Here is an 18959-nt window from a genome sequence, read left to right as displayed (position 1 = left end):
TTTATAATAAGAATTGTCACTTATATGAAATTCTATTTAACAAATTACTTTTCTTAATAATATAAATAAAAGCAAAAAAAAAAAAGTTGAAAAAGTAGAACCTATTCAACATTTACGTTGACGTTTTTAAAGCCTTTAAATAAAACCTTTTATGTATATTATGCAGAAGTTACTTTCTTCCGAAAATTGATTTTGATAAAATGTCTTGAAAATTAAGCAGTATTATAACATTTTTGCAAGTCTACAGCAAACACTGATAGCTGGCAACATTTCTTTCAACACCCCGATTAAACTAATATCGGATGTAATGGTCATCTTTTATGCAAAATTCAGATTTTTCGTAATAATTATACAACAAAAGAGCGAGAACAATTACTGCATATCTGTAGCAAACTCTTTTATAGCAAAGAAAGTGTTAGCAAAATACAAACTTCTGAGGTGTACGTGTGTGTGTGTGTGGAAACATCTGTAAAACATCAGTCAAGATTTCGTCCTCAAAAAGCAAAAGTTAAGTCAGATGATGAAAATTAACCCTTATTGCGTATTGACAACAAAGACTGATCTAGCCTATTTATTAATCGGAACAATTCTAACATTTATCTTTAGATCAACCCAACTTCAATATTTTTTTTCTTCTGGAGATTGATGGAAAAGGTCGAGCGTATTTTGATGTGCCTGTTAAGTTGTAATAGTATAAGAAGACAAGTGATAAAAATCGGTGTGCAAGGACAGTTAGACGGACGAACGGATGGACGGACGGACCAAGGTACAGGGTCTTTCACAATACACCCTCTCGCCATTTATGCATGGAAAGAATAAAAAAGTAAATTAAAAGAAAAAATACATTGATGACTTGACTTTCTACACTCGTGCTAGAAAAGTTTCAGGGCCATACAAGAGTACAAATGTACTTTTCCTAAGGCTATAACATATAGCATTTAAAAATAGAGCAAGGTTAGAGGCAATATGATAGCTATGAACAATTCTAGCGTCGGTCACTAACCTCGTAACCAGCGCTTGGGTATATAAGGGAATGCCCGGAAGACCTAAGCGCAGAGCGAGAGTATCCGAGTATTCGCAAATATGTCTACCAACACAGCTACCAACATAACTGCCAACATGGCTAGTACTGGTGGTAAGAAGATAATAGTCGTCTTTGGAGCGACTGGAACCCAAGGTGGGTCTGTTGTCCGAGCTCTTCTGCAAAACCCAATTTTTGCAGTGCGTGCTGTAACGAGGCATCCAGATGGAGCTGCAGCTCAGGAACTGAAGAAACTTAAAGCTGAAGTGGTCAAGGGAGATATGGATGATGAACAAGGCCTGAAAAAAATTTTGGCCGGGGCTTATGGATGTTTCCTTGTGACCAACTATTACGAACATATGGACATGAACCGGGAGACACGTCAAGGGAAAAACGTCATCGACGCATGCAAGACTACTGGTATTAAGCATATCATCTACAGCGGTCTTGAACGTACGGAAGGATCAGGGGTCGATGGACCAGTATATACTTTTGATGGAAAAGCGGCAGTTGAAGATTACTTGGAGGCATCAGGACTTTCGTGGACAAGCACAAGAATCGCCTTCTACTGTGAAAATTTCTTTTCATATTTTCTACCACGGAAGACGGCCGAGAATAAGTATACTGTTACCGTACCGATGGGCAAGAAACCTATTTATCTGATGGCTGCATGCGACATTGGCCATTGCGTTACTGAAATTTTCAAAGATCCCATCAAATACAAGGGAAAGAAGCTTAACCTTGCTGGGGACAAGCTGACCATAGACCAGGTGTGTGCCACGTTTACAAAGCATCTGATGCCAAAACAGTTTCAGTATTCCGCGATTACAGTCGAAGAGTACGCCAAGATGACCTTCCCGGGTGCAGAGGAAATGGCCAACATGTTCCATTACTTCCAGCTGAAATCCGATGATCTTATGGATGTTCCAATGACCAGGAAGCTCTGGACGAAGTGCCAGACATTTGATTCATGGGTTCAATTGAGCAAGGACAGGTTTCTTCAATCCATTAAATAGACTCTTTGAACATTATGCTAAAAAGAACGATTATTGTAGTATATTCTTGGAAGAACAATGCGATCCTCTTCTGAAAATGAATTAGAGATAAGCAGACAGATTAACGTGTTTATTATTCGTATTATTATTATATATGGCATGACCCTTTAGCGTTAACATCTTAACAGAAGGAAAATAAACTCATTGTGTTTATTTTCATCAAAGTATGTAAAACTGTTAATACTATAAAAATCTATAAATCTGACTTATTTGATATTTCCATAATTTTTGCATTTTGCTTTATTGCCATCACCATCCTCTCTAATGCCAGGGTCATACTTTAGATCTACAAAAAATGGTATAAATACAAAAGAAATCGCGGCTTTAAAATAAAACATTTACTATATCATATGTACATTAAGTTCGATGTTTTTATGTCTTAAAGCAGTGTTATTAGCATGATTGCTTGATTGATATTAGATATCTTACAAGCTTCAACTAGTAAGTTTAAAACACCCATATCCTGGAGAGATGTAAATAGCAAGTTTTTTTTTTATTTCCATAAACTTTTATGCCTTAAGCAAATCTAGTTGAAAGTTTCTCGCAATCGATTCATCTGTGTATTCAGTTGTGTCCAATTGCAAACAACACAAAAACAAACTGCGTTAAATCCAGACGAATCGTATAAGAATTCGTCAAAACGTCAATTTGTCGCTGACATTGTATGTTATTATTATTATGTATTAAGAATTAATCTTTGTCACTGTAGCTAAAGGCAGTGATTTTATATCTTTTATGTGGATAGACAAGATATAATTCTTATACTTTTAGATTTTAAATTCTTTTCAATGTCATGATTTTTAGAAATAAACTTCATCTGCTACCTTACTGTCAAAATATTTTTCTTTTCTTGAAATGCTTTAGCTCTACTGATCATAGACCAGTGGGCATTATTTAACTGGTCATAAACGAAAAGAGCGTACGAGTTGGCCTGTCGTCCGTGTTCGGGCGTCTGTCCGTCCATTTACATTAGTTTGCTATCGCGTCTTCGCCTAAACCACTAAGAGGATCTACACTAGACTTAACACATATGTGCATTCACCCCAAGGTCTAACTGGTCCTGAACGACTATGGTGTCGCTCAGACATTGATTATGGCCGTTGCAACAGCCATCTTGTAAATATTGATATCGCGACTCATATTGAATGAATAGTCATATCAGCACAACGTTGTCGCTAAGTGATTTCTAATGATGTTAACTTAGTCAAAATGAATATGGTGGCGATCTAGCGTCCAAATGGCTGCTTAGGCAACCATATTAAATATTAACATCGCGGCCTGTAATACTTTGTTTGTTGATTTAATCAGATATTATTTCTGCCTTATGGCATGCAATTCATCTTCATATATTTTTATGAATGTACGATACAGTTGTACAGATTACAGAGCCATCAAAGAGAGGTGTATTGTATTTTTACATACACCAATCCTTTCTCTGTTCGTATCATTCAAAACAGGGGAACACTATCTAGCTGATCGAACATCCATTCATGTTTTTGTCGGGATACGGGATCGATCATGGGTGGTGCACACAGGTGGAAAACGAGCATGTAACCGCTGTTATATTGATTTTCGAGTCTATTTACAATATCATCGGTATGAAAGGTTTGTGGTCCTTCATTCTTGTTCCTTTTCATTTAGCCTGGAAATCAAAGGCGTGACAAAGGTATCGGGTTTCCAAGGGCGCTTTTTCGTCTACTTGAAATTGTACATTTAGCATCATTTTTCTGAAACTTGATTGGTACATATATGTGGAAAAGTAACCACTTGCTACAGCCAAATTAGTGCCTGTAGAGACATGAAACTTGATTGGTGCACACATCTGGCAAAGTAGCCATTTACTCTAATCAAAGAAAAAAAAGATCAAATACTTTACATCGTGGTCCAGCAATTAAATGAAGTCTGCATTTTGTATTTGACTACATTTCTCTGAAATGTTCCATTTAGAATGAAGACACTTGAAGGATGCATTCATGATAAATGGTTTTACGCATCGAATGCAAAATGAGGTCACAGTTTCACAATATTCAGGCACCGGATATTACATAATGATAAGATATGCAAATACATCATAATTATTTATTGTAACAAGTTAATAGTATGGATAGCGCTGTGGTCACAAACTAGCCCTTTGTCTCCTTGGCCCCAATTTCGAACCCTGGTTCCGGCACGTGCGAGGGTAATGTGATTCGAAGTCTAATGCGGGTGTTTCTTCTATGTGTTATCAGGTTTCCTCCAAACTATACACCTGACAATGTCACCATCTGTTCCGTCCACATTGTCCAGTGTATGAACATGTATAATTAACGTGCGATACCTTTAAACTAAACGAGTTGCATTTATAATATGGTGAGTGTAGATGACAATTTCAAAATGAGTGGAGAGAACTTGAAATTTGATTCGTTAGATCACACGGCCGTCGGGTGAATTCTTTGTAAGGCACGGCCATCGTTCGATCTGAGTTAGTCGACAGTTGATATTTTAAACTTCTCATAAATGACAGAATCAGTTTTGACCGAATGTGGCACAAAGCATATTGACAGACAAGGCTTTCAAACCGCTAAATCTGTTTCCCATCCGCCATCAAACATTTCAAATGTCAAACTTTCGAAACTCATTAGATATATTAAAATACCTTTAAAACGACTTTTTAGGACACATAGAAAGAACATATTTTTATGACATGTAACAGAAACTATTTTGGCAGAAAGTGCGTTGAAAGTTTTATATAATGATTCTGATCAAATACTGCTGCCGTTGCTTAAATCAAAAGACTGCCGTTAGTAATGTATAGGCCTATTTCATCTCCAAATCAACTTTAAGCAAATTTGACAGAAAGTGTCCTGACATGAAGACCTTCTAAATTTGAACAAATGATATAAGTCCATCATCAAACATGGCCACTGTTTAGAAAGAAAACACTGAAATAACATTTTCTTCAAAACCAATACAAGCATTCAGGCACGGAGACATCAAGTTTATACAAACGGTGCCCTGATCCCACCATGGCAGTCGTTACTAAACAGGAAATTCATTATAGGGCTCATTTTCCTAAACGACTGAATACAATTTCAATAACTGCTGAGGAAAAACATTGGGACAAAAATACACTTGAAAATTTTACAAAATGATGCTGATCCGCTCTTTAATATGATCAACGTTATCACAATTAGAAAAGAAAATTAAAATTAAACTTTTTTTCCAAAATCGATAAATTTAATTTGACCAAACTTGGAAGAAGGCATCCTGTCACGAATTTTTTTTTATAAAAATGCAAAATAGATCCATCAACCATCAAATGTGGCTGCCATTGTTAAAAAGTAAGCATTGAAACAACATCTTTACAAAAAGGCGTTTAATAGAATCAGACCAAATTATAAAGAAAGCATGCTAGTGGTAAACGCTTTAAATTTTACAAGGCACTCCCCACCCCATCTCAGGAAAAAGATAAACAAGGAAATAAGAAAATAAAAAATAATGCCAATTAGTCATCACATAAAACCACCGATGCTAAATATAGATATACAAGCATTTTAAAAATTATCCTCTGCAGAAATAAGAACTTTAGAGAAAAATTGTTGTTGTAAAGAGACTGTAAACTTAGACACATAATCCCAATCCATCTGCAAACTCTGACCGGTAGATATTTATTAAACAAACATAAATGAAGAACTTCTTCGATACCGTTGTATCTAGTTCAAACAATCGTTTTAAAGAGCATCCAGCAATGAAATTTTTAAAAAAAGCTTTTATTAATTTTGTCAATTTCAACACTTGAGAATGTGATCAATGTCGATTGAAAAGTTACATAACTGATGCTAATCCAACATCAAATATGGTCTCTGTTACTACAATTACAGAAAATACATACTTAAAACCGATACATATAACTGGACTAAACCTGGAAATGTTACACTGTCCTGAACAAATTTAAGATTTGTAGAAATAAACCTCCAGCCATAAAATGTGACCGCGGTTATTAAAGGTAGAAAAACGTTGAAAACACTTCTTCAGAATTTGACTAAACTTTGCAGCAAGGGTTTAAAAGCATTTGAACTTTATACAAGCTATACGCCCATTCAAATATGGCTGCCGTTAATATTAATAGAATAAAGGTATACTACTCAAAATCTGCTCAATGGAAATCGACTATATTGAAAAAGGGCTCCAATAATAAATCTTTTCAGATGTATACAAAGGATACAAATTTTCCTTCAGATGTAACCATCGTTATCTAAATAGAAAACCATTCAGAGGACTTCCTGACACAGAGGACTTTCGATTTTAAACAAACGATGTTAATCAAACATCTGATTCAGTAGGTCGAGGATTCGAACCTCGGCCGAGTCATACAATAGACTTATACTTCTGGTACTTGCAGCTGCCTCGCTTGGCGCTCAGCATTAGGATGTTAATGTTAGGACTGGTGGCTGATGCCCCCGTACTGAACTGCCACACTGCAGACATCGTATGGATAAGAATACAACTGTTTAAAGTTAAGTTAAAAATAACACACACAGACACAGACACAGACACACAGACACACACACACACACGGAAAAGCTTACAATTACATTTTAATATAGATCAATATAATTTAATCAACCTTTACAGAAGATACCCTGACATATAATGCTTAGGTTTCGCTCAATAGTTTCATACTTTGCACATGATTTCATTTGTACAGATTTTTTTTTTCGCACGTTTTCGTAAATGGTTATCCTGGTTATTTAAAAAGACATCGTGTATCTTAGGTATTGTTAAAATAACTTTTAATTCCCTTCATTTTACTGCGTGATTCAAGGTGGAAATTTAATTTGTAGTGAATACAATTTGTTATTTCTATTATTTCTTCATACGTACATATCTTTGAAGATTACTAGCTCTTCTTTGCCATTTTAACTTCCTGGACTTAAGACGAAAATTAGAGATAAGATATATAATTTACAAAAGTATATTCAAAATTTAGAAATGTCTACTCTGTCAAAATAAATTGGATAAATGGTGCTGATGTGCCATCACAAATTTGGACTAAGATAAAAAGGGAAACTTGAAAGTTATTTTAGTGTGTAATCAATAATACTGAACTAAATTTCAACAGATAGCACTTTACTGACCCGTAATTTTTAAGGGAAAACATTTCACTCAGAATACTTGATGGATAATGTGCCAAAGAACGTACAACTGCCACCTGTGTTGCAGGCTGGCTACATCTTTCCTTCTGTTAGCTCCTTACGTACAAACATAAATATAACTATCACGCAGGAGCCTCTGAATACTGGAGAAGATTGTCAGCTTCTACATCTATATATATATATATATATATATATATATATATATATATATATATATAGAGAGAGAGAGAGAGAGAGAGAGAGAGAGAGAGAAAGAGAGAGAAATAGATAGATAGATAGATAGATATAAACAAAATTGATAACGGCGCAAATTCAAAACGGTTTCCTAAGATTTGTAGTTAAACAAGCTCTTCGAGAGGGGAATACTTATATATATATATATATATATATATATATATATATATATATATATATATATACAACAAATCACTTAATACAAAATCTATGAACAATTATGTACTCCTGCATGTTAGAATAATTTAACAATTCAAAGTTGTGCAAAAATAATAGACCAATTTGTGTCAATCACATAGAGGAACTAGTATGTTTCACCTATTTCTACGGTGTGAATAAATAACGGAAACACAGCGTTGCGAGAGATTAGCGCCATCTACCAGATTTGGTAAAGAAAATATGTCCAGGTATAGCTATCCAATGAGGTTCTGAAAGAAATATGTTAGATAATTGTGTTTAGGCATAATGGACAAAACTGATGAATGGCTGTAATTTTTGGGCAGGTTGCATCGGGCAGGTCACATTTTTTCAATGATGCCAAGCTTCCCATGAATTTTCAGTTGTATCGTTCCTTACGTGTGCATTCAATGTCTGTCCACACAAAGTTATTTTCAGTCGGTAATATCTCCAGGGACTCAATGTTCATTAGAGTTGTAGTGTTTGGCGACTTTCGTGTCGAGTTTGTTGTGAATGTGGCTTTTGTAATTATTCATTCGTTTTCTGAAATCCGTGATTTCGCTAACATGTCAGAAGATAGACTGTACTAATGGGTCGACATCCTAACTTCTGGGCTGCTCCTGTGATTTAAATGGTTAGAGCGTCCACCTCGTCAATCATACCAAAGACTTACAAAAATGGTACTAGCAGTTGCCTCGCTTGACGTTCAGCATTAAGAGGTTAGTGTGAGGACTGGTCGGCCTGATGTCAGGATAATGTGACTGGGTGGGACATCATGCTCTGTCTGCGGCATGATGCCCCAGTGCTAGACATCACTATAAACTGCAGACATCGTAGCGATGTAAATGAAATATTTTTAAGCTACGTTAAAAATCCGAATCACACACACACAAGCACGCACGCACGCGCCCGCGCGCTCACACACACACACACCTAACTTATGACTGACCGTGTAGTTAAGTCCTTTTGTCGAACTTCTGAAAGATTAGGCCTCTTGCATATCTTTGCTAAAGAATCTGTGGTATTGTTTGAATTTACACTGGCACGTACCAGACGGTCCTTGAGAAATTTAGGTATACGGTATGCAAACCATAGGAACGTTTTGAAATATACCCTTGAATCGTTCGAACTATTCAATATAGCGCCAATGCTTGCCTCTGATCTCTCGTAAGTTTGGTGCATAGGGCTAGAAAATTATCACAAAGAGGACACTATTTTTGGTTTTCTTTGCTTTATATTTCAGACGAATTGCTTTGTTGAGAAGAACAGTTTTGTTAATAGCCGCCTCAAGGTAGCTCCTTCTATATCCTCTCCTTCTAATGTACCCCTTGAGCTTTTAGAGGCTCGCTTCAAAGGTGGCAGGATTAGAGTATATGCGTTTTTATTAGGTGCTGGGGGTGACAGTTGGTCCAGAGTAGATACTGGTGAGAATCATTAGGCTTAGAGAACATTATGCATAGTTAAGTATTGTTGGCCTTGCGCACGTATAATTAGGCATTTTGGAATATTGTTGATGTTGATAATTTACTATATAGAGAATTTGGGATATGCGTGTATGCATCAGAAGTCGTGATATTATTGATGTTGTTATAGCCTTTATTATAGCACAAGCGTATGTGGAATATTTAGATGTGAGTGTATGAGTTGACCTAATGATTTAATTGTCATTATGCTGATGAAAGATCTGTGAGATGTATTATTTCTCCTGTGTTTCAACAAGGAGTCAACATTGTACGTCCCTTCCAATCCAGAGGAAGCTTTCCGGGTGGGACAGGGGGCCACCCGAATATTAGAGAGGAGAAGACGTGGATCGCATGTGGAGGCAGCTTGGCGAGGAAGCAGGGCCAGGAGAACGGAAACAAGGGTACCGGAAGTACCGAAAAGCAGGGCCGAAAGAACGGAACAAGGGTACTGGAAGTACCGACATGGAGGGCCTGGAGAACAGAAACAAAGGTCCCGGAAGTAACGGAATACAAGGCGGAAGTTACAGAAGAGTAACAGATAAGGGACACGGGAAGGAAACAATCTCACCTTTAATTTCGCGTGATGAAATAACTGGCAATTTGAATAGTTTTTGTATGGATTCGAAGCAATTGCTTTGAAAGATTGTCTCATACTTATTGAATACCGTGATATAATTTATTAAATTGTTATACCTTTCACCTAAGTATTTTTATATTTTATACACCTAGACCGTCGTCCTTGCTGACTGGGGGCTCGGAGCTATTTAAATTGTGTTTGTCCAGGTAAATGAACAGCAGCCCTTGCAATGTAAGAGAGCTATCTTACGACACAAAAACTACCTGAGAATGACATCTATTTTACTTATCAAATTTATAAGATGGCAAACGATCTAGTTCCCTGCAGAGAACAGAATTTGTTGATGTATATGAAAATATTTTAGATGAACTAAGCTAAAGAAACCCAATTCATTCCCAAGATCTGTGACATTAGTGAAATAAGAATGTACATGAATAAAGTCACAATGAAACACGAAGGTATTTTTAAAAGTAAAATAAGAACGTGTACATAATCAATTATAAATCAATTAGCTAAATTGCTAGGTTCAATAGGCAGCGAACTACACAAATATCTCCCGAATCAGACAAACTTTACAGGGTTTTAAAACCCCAAAATGTTTTGCATTTTCCATGATTTGCCAGTTTGAAATATTTTCTGCGGTGGGTTTGTTTCATAAAATGTGTTTGGATATTAAAAGCAACTAAAAGGGTATAAACAACATGTTGAATAGCAGCATCAAAGATGAAGATGTGGATATAATAGAAGTTGACATGTAAAGGAAGAGAGCGTTGATCATGTAAAGGACTGCTGGAAAAATATCAAGAAGAGATCACAGTGAGTTACTTTTAAAAACGAAAAAAAAAAAACCAAACAAACAACCTGATGACTCAATGCTGAATTAGGTCAAACAAATGAATAGTGGTCCGTATAGGAGATCATCCGGTATAAAACATTAATGCCTCTGAAAACATTTTGTTTTTACAAAAGCCATATGAGACTCAATAAAATATGCGGAGTAAACATGCTAACAATAAATTATCGGATATTGGTCCGAGTAGTACTATAAAAGGTGACAAAATCTCAGACCTGCAAAATATACTGATCCGGAAACTGCATTACACAGCAATAGGGATGATTTTCCTTACGTTAGACAGTATATCCAATCGACAGATCAGGCGATAAACACCAAAATAGAAACTCAGAGAGTGGAAAGGGGAAAATGAATACCAGAAAACACTGAAAAACATGAAGTCGTAATTAACGTTACAGACATATTTCAATATAAAAGTCCATCAGACCCACACATAATTTTTTTTAATTAAGGATTTTGGCATGAAAAAATACTGACCTGAATAACAAGAGAACAGGTACTACCAATAAATTGTCAGAGTTGCAAAATAAGAGAATGATTTAAAAGAGATAACGAAAAAGATAAGGGGCAGTAAAACGAAATATGGCTCTCAAATACTTAATATATTAAAACAACTTACGGTTTATCTCTTTCAGAGCGATGAAAGAAATTATTTTCTTCTAATTTTGCAACAAAGTACATGCAATATTTTGAATAAATCCTTGCTATATACATAGAATTTCTTAAAACTGTACATTAAAAAAAGACTCTTACACTAAGTGGTATCACTGCTTCAAAATGAAACTGAAATAAAGTTGGGGATAAATGGTTACTGCATTAAGCATTAGTAAACAAATGTGTTATGAGAAAATGAAACCGATATCGGAATATATATTGCTTTATGATTTTCGTCTTGGGCAGAGCTAAGAAAATCCCCAATGCATGGAATTATTTGCATATCAAAAAGGAGGAAATACAAATCCATGAAACACTTCTGACATGAACTAGCCAGGTTCATGTTATAAATGAATATACAAGAGACTTATTAGGTATTCGTAAAGCTAAACCATACTATGGCCATTAGTAAACAGTTAAGACAATTTCAGCATTCTTTATAATTTTTTATTGCACCTTTTATGTAATTAAATGGTAAAAAAATCCCATCATGTATATCATTTTTTTTAAATGCTGGATTGGAAGTAATCAATCAACGTGCTAGAAACAGTGTGAATTGTGTAAGATGTTATTGCATAACTGAGTGAATGTTTCCGCGGTCAGTGTGACAAAAAATAAAATAAATTGACTAATGGGCTAGAGACCGTATTATATCGTTAAACTGCAATGTTTAACATCCCTGGCTTGAATCGTGATTGATTTTTAATTGGAATAAAGGTCAGACAGATAGAGAGGAAGATGAGTTTGGGTTTAAATGGCGGAAAAAACGGCAAGGTAGAGACAATCCAACCATTTGAAGTAGGTATCATACAGTGAAATTTTCCAGGAACAGGTTTCGTTAATAGATGAGGAATAGAAAATTATTCTAACCTCAGTGGGAGTGTGCTAATATTCGGTTGTTAGATTAATTTAATCCTTATTGGCAAAACTAATTAAGGGATATGTGTTTCACAGATGAAATTCAATGACTTAATTATTAGTTATTCCAAGGGGACGTTCTTGACACCGAAGGATAACTCCCATTATAAATCTTCCAAGGGACGGATGTCTGGAAGTTTGAACGACACGGAAAGTAAAGATAAAGAGAGATTCTGCTACGCAGAAGCAAGCGAGCCTCTGAAAGCACGAGCGTTGACTCACTCTCGTGCAATTTTAGTGACATGAGTTTGTAATTATTCATTTGAATTTATTTGTTTTAAATTCATACATCAGTTTTCCTATGTTGAATTCGGAAGACAACTCTTTTCATTCATTCGTCTTGTATATCATATATCTCGTTTATTCTGGTAATTTCATGCATTACTTCTGATACGAATTTAAGAAAATTGTGTTAATTTATCTGTCTTGGATGGTATGAATCATGTAGACTAAGAATTTATATTACTATGTCTGGAAATGTTAAACCAATGAATTGTTAGTTAGCATATTGTAGTTAAGACACGAACTTCGTGAATTTATTTGTATAATTCAGATTTGAATTCTGTTAACAGGTATCATTGCTATTAGCATTAAGAGAGTCGCCGGCTGACATTTAGTCCAGCTAGAGATTTATAGTCCACAGGAGGGAATGGTATGAATATTTGATTAAGAGGTCTAGTTTATGTCATAGATCAATTAGGGATACCGAGTGGCCGCCAGGGAGAGACATTAATCTTCCTGTACTAGGGCTTGTGGATCAGCTGTTATGCTGCGAACGGACCCATATTAGCCTTAGCATCAGTTGAATTATGATAAGACGATATCTGACGTAACGAGAGAGGGGCTAGTATTCGACCCCAGAAGGAAACGAAACCTAGCAAATATTTTGGTTGTTTACTATATATTTTATCAAGGGGAGATAGTTCCATATATTTACCCATACACAGGCATAGAGAGGAGAAAATTGACGGTTGATGGCCCGAAAGGATGCGAGAGAGGGAGAGAGAGAGAGAGAGAGAGAGAGAGAGAGAGAGAAATTAATATATCAACTCTAACCGGTCAACAACGTTGAATTTTGAAAGGGCAGGCAAGTTTATGCAGGCATGCTGGGCAATCTGAGTTCGCTCGATTTCGTGATGACATTTGTCTTACATATATTAACAGAACGGCTAGTTGCATTTTTTAAAATAATATTTTAATTTATTTCTAATGAGAAAGTTAATCATTCAAATGTCATATTAAATTTCATTTTCTTTATATTATGAATTAAATTGTTATATTTTAAATCCTTTGGCTCGTGCTGTTCTATTCGTTATCTTTTCTGAGATCTCTGTTATTCTAGCCATTAATCTCATTTAACGTTTACTCGATCTGGGCAATAACACTGTAGACGATCATCCTTTGGATAACGATAACCACATACCATCACTATAAGAATATTATTGCAGTGAATGTACAACAGTAAATAGTATATTATTATCGTTGAAAAGAATAAAGGAAATACTATCTTGGTAAACACAAGTGTGTGTGTGTGTGTGTGTGTGGTTTATAACAAATATATCTGAGCAAAGAATGAGTGGCAGCTTACAAAACATGAGATCAGGATCTGGTAACGCACAAAACAGTGGTAATCAGTCTATATAGTTTGTGGTATACGGAAACCACTGGACATTTAATATACTTACATAACATTAAACTTGTACAGCAAATAGATGATAGCTGAATCAAAGACTAGAAATTATTCGTTTCCAGTAAGATTCGACATCATCCTAGTCAGATGCGGATTAATGAGAAAGAACAGAACGTGCTTTCCTTGACGACTACTTTATGAGCAGGGCCGTAGAGAGCGATCACGGGCCCTGGGATAAGAAACACCCGGGCCTCTCCAAGCTCTGGTTCAAACAAAATTTTCTTTTATAAAATTAAGTGTTGTTCGGCTCGGGCCCCCTTACGGTCCCGGGCCCCAGAGATATATCAACGGTTGCCCCCCCCCCCCCTTGTTGGTCCTGCTTACTAGAGAAAATGGCTAATATTGTAGGCAGTAAAGCTTTATTGAATCATACGCTAGATTCTTCAAGAAGTCGTTTGCTGGGATGGAAAATATATATATATATATATATATATATATATATATATATATATATATATATATATATATATATATATATACACACACACATATAACGATCAGATCTCGTTATTTTATATGCTGTGCATTTGTGCTTACATGATGTGCAAACTTCATTATATGCTGTGCATTTGTACTTATATGATGTGCAAGCTTCATTATATGCTGTGCATTTGTACTTATATGATGTGCAAACTTCTTTATATGCTGTGCTTTTGTACTTATATGATGTGCAAACTTCATTATATGCTGTGCATTTGTACTTATATGATGTGCAAACTTCTTTATATGCTGTGCTTTTGTACTTATATGATGTGCAAACTTCATTATATGCTGTGCATTTGTACTTATATGATGTGCAAACTTCTTTATATGCTGTGCTTTTGTACTTATATGATGTGCAAACTTCATTATATGCTGTGCATTTGTACTTATATGATGTGCAAACTTCATTATATGATGTGCAGACTTCATTATATGCTGTGCTTTTGTACTTATATGATGTGCAAACTTCTTTATATGCTGTGCTTTTGTACTTATATGATGTGCAAACTTCATTATATGCTGTGCTTTTGTACTTATATGATGTGCAAACTTCATTATATGCTGTGCATTTGTACTTATATGATGTGCAAACTTCTTTATATGCTGTGCTTTTGTACTTATATGATGTGCAAACTTCATTATATGCTGTGCTTTTGTACTTATATGATGTGCAAACTTCATTATATGCTGTACATTTGTACTTATATGATATGCAAACTTCATTATATGCTGTGTATTTGTACTTATATGATGTGCAAACTTCATTATATACTGTGCAAACTGTCATTATATGCTGTGCTTTTGTACTTATATGCTGTGCAAACTTCATTATATGCTGTGCTTTTGTACTTATATGTTGTGCAAACTTCATTATATGCTGTGCATTTGTACTTATATGCTGTGCAAACTTCATTAAATGCTGCGCATTTGTACTTATATGATGTGCAAACTTCATTATATGCTGTGCATTTGTACTTACATGATGTGCAAACTTCATTATATGCTGTGCTTTTGTACTTATATGATGTGCAAACTTCATTATATGCTGTGCTTTTGTACTTATATGATGTGCAAACTTCATTATATGCTGTGCTTTTGTACTTATATGATGTGCAAACTTCTTTATAGGAAACTTCATTATAATGAGATGGCCGATAGCTGCCGCCAGAATACAACATCAAAGTAACATGAATCTGTCATCAACTTGTTATTAGCATGTGTGAATTTCATTCATGTCAAAATTAATTGCTTTTAGACTCCCAGCTAACTGTCCAGCTAGAATGCCCCTATTTCAGTTCCCTGTGTTTGAAAGCTAGCTTTAAATATGGGGGTTCTATATTGTATTATGCATAATAGATTATAGGTGATATTTTGTACCAAAATAAGATTAGCTGACTGTTATTGTGATGTGTTTGATTGACAGGCACTCCAAATACATTGTCTGAATAGTGCTGTGATTTTTTTATTACAAGAATACTTAGCTTTATCTTGAAATATAATCAAGAATTCCAAGAGGAAGAAATGATAAGAATTCTATATTATTTGTATTCAGTATTTTGTAATATCACATATTCAGTGTATCACATACCTACACATACTAATGTCAGCCTCAGTTATATATATATATATATATATATATATATATATATATATATATATATATATATAGCTATAGCTTTATACCACAGTAAAATAATTATGTTTATAGTATCAGTTAAGTTTAAGTTCAATAACAGTTCAATAGCAATAAGTTCAATAACAATGCTCTCTTCAAAATCAGTTTTGACAATTTGTTTTATTTACATATCATCAATAGGAAAATAAATATCAAGTTCGTCAATTGGATGGGGAGGTAACATTTAATATCACCGTGGTATATGATGTTACACATTTGTATTAGGGACTATAGTTCGTGAATCAGGCAGCCAGTCACATCATGGTTATTGGTGTGGACGTTTTTTGTGGATTTATCACAAGTTGTCAGCACACAATAGGCTATACATGGCGGCTAGTATGGCAATCGTTTTAGACCACTAGGTCTCTCGTGTTCCCTGGTTTCGATGTCCCAGCCTTAAGTACTGGATGCTTGTAAATTTTTACTGGTATAATCATTTAAAGTTTCTTTATTGTCAACATATAAGTACAATGTTTCTTGGTATTTGTGATATCCAGGGAGTGATATGAATAGGTAAGAATTTTAGAGTTTAGAATATAATTGTTTTGCCTTATTGAGTGAAGAGAGATGTGTTAAGATATAGGCAAGTCCACAAATATAATATTTGTATAATCATAAATGGGGTAAGAGCGAGAGGGAATTCTATCAAACCGGAAATACTACTAATGTACAGCATATTTATTTTTATTTGCATTACAGAGGGAAATAATGTTTCAAACAAAATTTATTTCGACAGCATACTTTTTTTTTACTTGTCATGCCTACACACAAATCATTATATATCACACACACACACACACACACACACACACACACAGAGGACCGGATTATCCATATTGCAAAATGGGCAACATGGCCAGGGCCCCCAGGGGCCCTTTATAGTATCGTCTGATTTCACAGGCAGTATAGTTAATAGTACTGTAACCATGTATATGGACAAGGCAGGATAGCTATGGGCCCCTATGTTGGTTGTGCACAGGGTCCCCAAAGGCCTTAATCCGGTCCAGTATATATAAATTACAATACAAAATAACATATACTGATTACGCACCCATGTATATTGCAGTAGCATAAAATAGTTATTACATGGTTGGTAGAGTGCTATACTTTATATTTCAACCTGTTCTCATTTCTTAGGCATTTTTGAAAACTTGGCTGAGAACACTGACAGGGGTCTCCTTTCTCTTCTATTCACCTGCTGGTCATCATTATTTTAGCTTGAATTTTAAATAAAGCAATGATTGTTTACACATCTGAAACAGAATATTACGTCTGCTCACTTGGAAATAAAAATCAGAAAATACATTTTAAGAAGTCTCATCATTTCAAATTATTTGATTCATGAAGTTCATTTGAAATCAGCAACATACATGCTTAGAATTGGAAACAAATTTCTTTGTAGCCATAAGGACTAGTAGAGTGAGAAATTTACTTGTTCTGCTGATCTTTCAATACTTCACTAGTCTTTCACACAACATACTGTCAGACAGGTATCAAGAGAACTAGCCATTGAACTAATGAAATTATGTAAACTGCTAGTCGGACAGAAAATGTACTAGTCTTAGACTGGACGACTACCAGTAATTTTGACGCCTGTGAATATATATATATATATATATATATATATATATATATATATATATATATATATATATATATATATATATATATATATATATATATCATGTGTAATGTCATCTTGTTGCTGAACTGTAATCAAACTAGTAAATGAATACTACTTATGCATATTTTCAAAACCTTTAATTGACAGCAATGATTTTTTTTGTCTTCAAAAGGTTTATTATATGTGCATAATTTCTTTTCTTATCTTTAAGTTATTATAAAAAAGATGAGCTTTTGGGATGGCATGTTGTCTGTCCATTAGTATATTTCTTATCACCACTTATCGTAATCTAATTTGGAGGATTATCATGACACTTTATGCACACATGTTCATTATATGGTCTACTCGGTTGTAAACGAAAATGGTGTTACTCCGACATTTAATATGGCTACCACAGCAGGCATCTTGAAATCTTGTTATTACTGCTAATTAATGGAATTGAATGAATGATAAAAAAATTAAAGCCGCCTATGCATCGGGTGCTTTTGCGACTGGTTAAGTCTCGAATGTCGAGATTCTGAACTGTATGAATGGTACCACTACAGTTCCGTGTTTATGTTTGAGTGTCACACTTCTTAATTGATCTGTCTGGACAAGGCAAAAGTGGAAAGAAATTTAGGATAGACCGTCAACACCAAACAAACAATTTCCAATCTGCCAACTAAAAAGAGCGTTTTATTAAATTCAATTAGCATTTCCAATAATAGTTAACACCAAATACTCCCAGCTAAAAGAATTAAGTTATTGTGAATTCAGCCCTCAGTTACATTTATTCAATCTTGGTTGCATATTACAAGTTAAATTTCTACAAGAGTATTAAACTACCAATCAAATTTGAGTTAATATATCGAACCTTGCAAGTTGCAAATCCAGCCAAAGAATTCAACCTCCAATCAGATGCAGCCTTACATAGTTAGTATGTTTGAGTTAGCTCAAGGTCTCACTGGATGGTTTCGTATTTTGGCCCCCCCCCCCCCGCAATTTTTAAGGTAGAAAGCATGAACCTAATTATCACAAGCCTAGCATTTATAAATTCCGACATAAGCAAAATCTATAATGTGGTTTAGATTTACTTTGAGTTAGGCTTGAAAACAGGTTGGCATGTTGTGACTACCTGTCACAGATGAGCATTGGAGATCAAATGCGTAACTTGGGCTGCAAATGAGCTGCCGAATTGGCTTACGTATTTATGTTACCTCCCCATCCAATTAACGAACTTGATATTTATTTTCCTATTGATGATATGTAAATAAAACAAATTGTCAAAATTGATTTTGAAGAGAGCATTGTTATTGAACTTATTGCTATTGAACTGTTATTGAACTTAAACTTAACTGATACTATAAACATAATTTTTTTACTCTGGTATAAAGCTATGTAATATATATATATATATATAT

General features: G+C 34.8%; 1 pseudogene; it reads left to right on the top strand.

The window, feature by feature from the left end:
• Positions 1 to 1083: 1083 nt before the first annotated feature.
• LOC149798814 (nmrA-like family domain-containing protein 1 pseudogene) lies at positions 1084 to 2037 on the top strand (annotated as a pseudogene).
• The last annotated feature ends 16922 nt before the right edge of the window (positions 2038 to 18959 follow it).

The sequence above is a fragment of the Sinohyriopsis cumingii genome, chromosome 5 (assembly GCF_028554795.1).
Source record: "Sinohyriopsis cumingii isolate HCF-2022 chromosome 5, ASM2855479v2, whole genome shotgun sequence".
NCBI lineage: Eukaryota > Metazoa > Mollusca > Bivalvia > Unionida > Unionidae > Sinohyriopsis > Sinohyriopsis cumingii.
The sequence above is the reverse complement of the archived record's forward strand: the minus strand, read 5'-3'. Positions and strand labels throughout refer to the sequence as shown.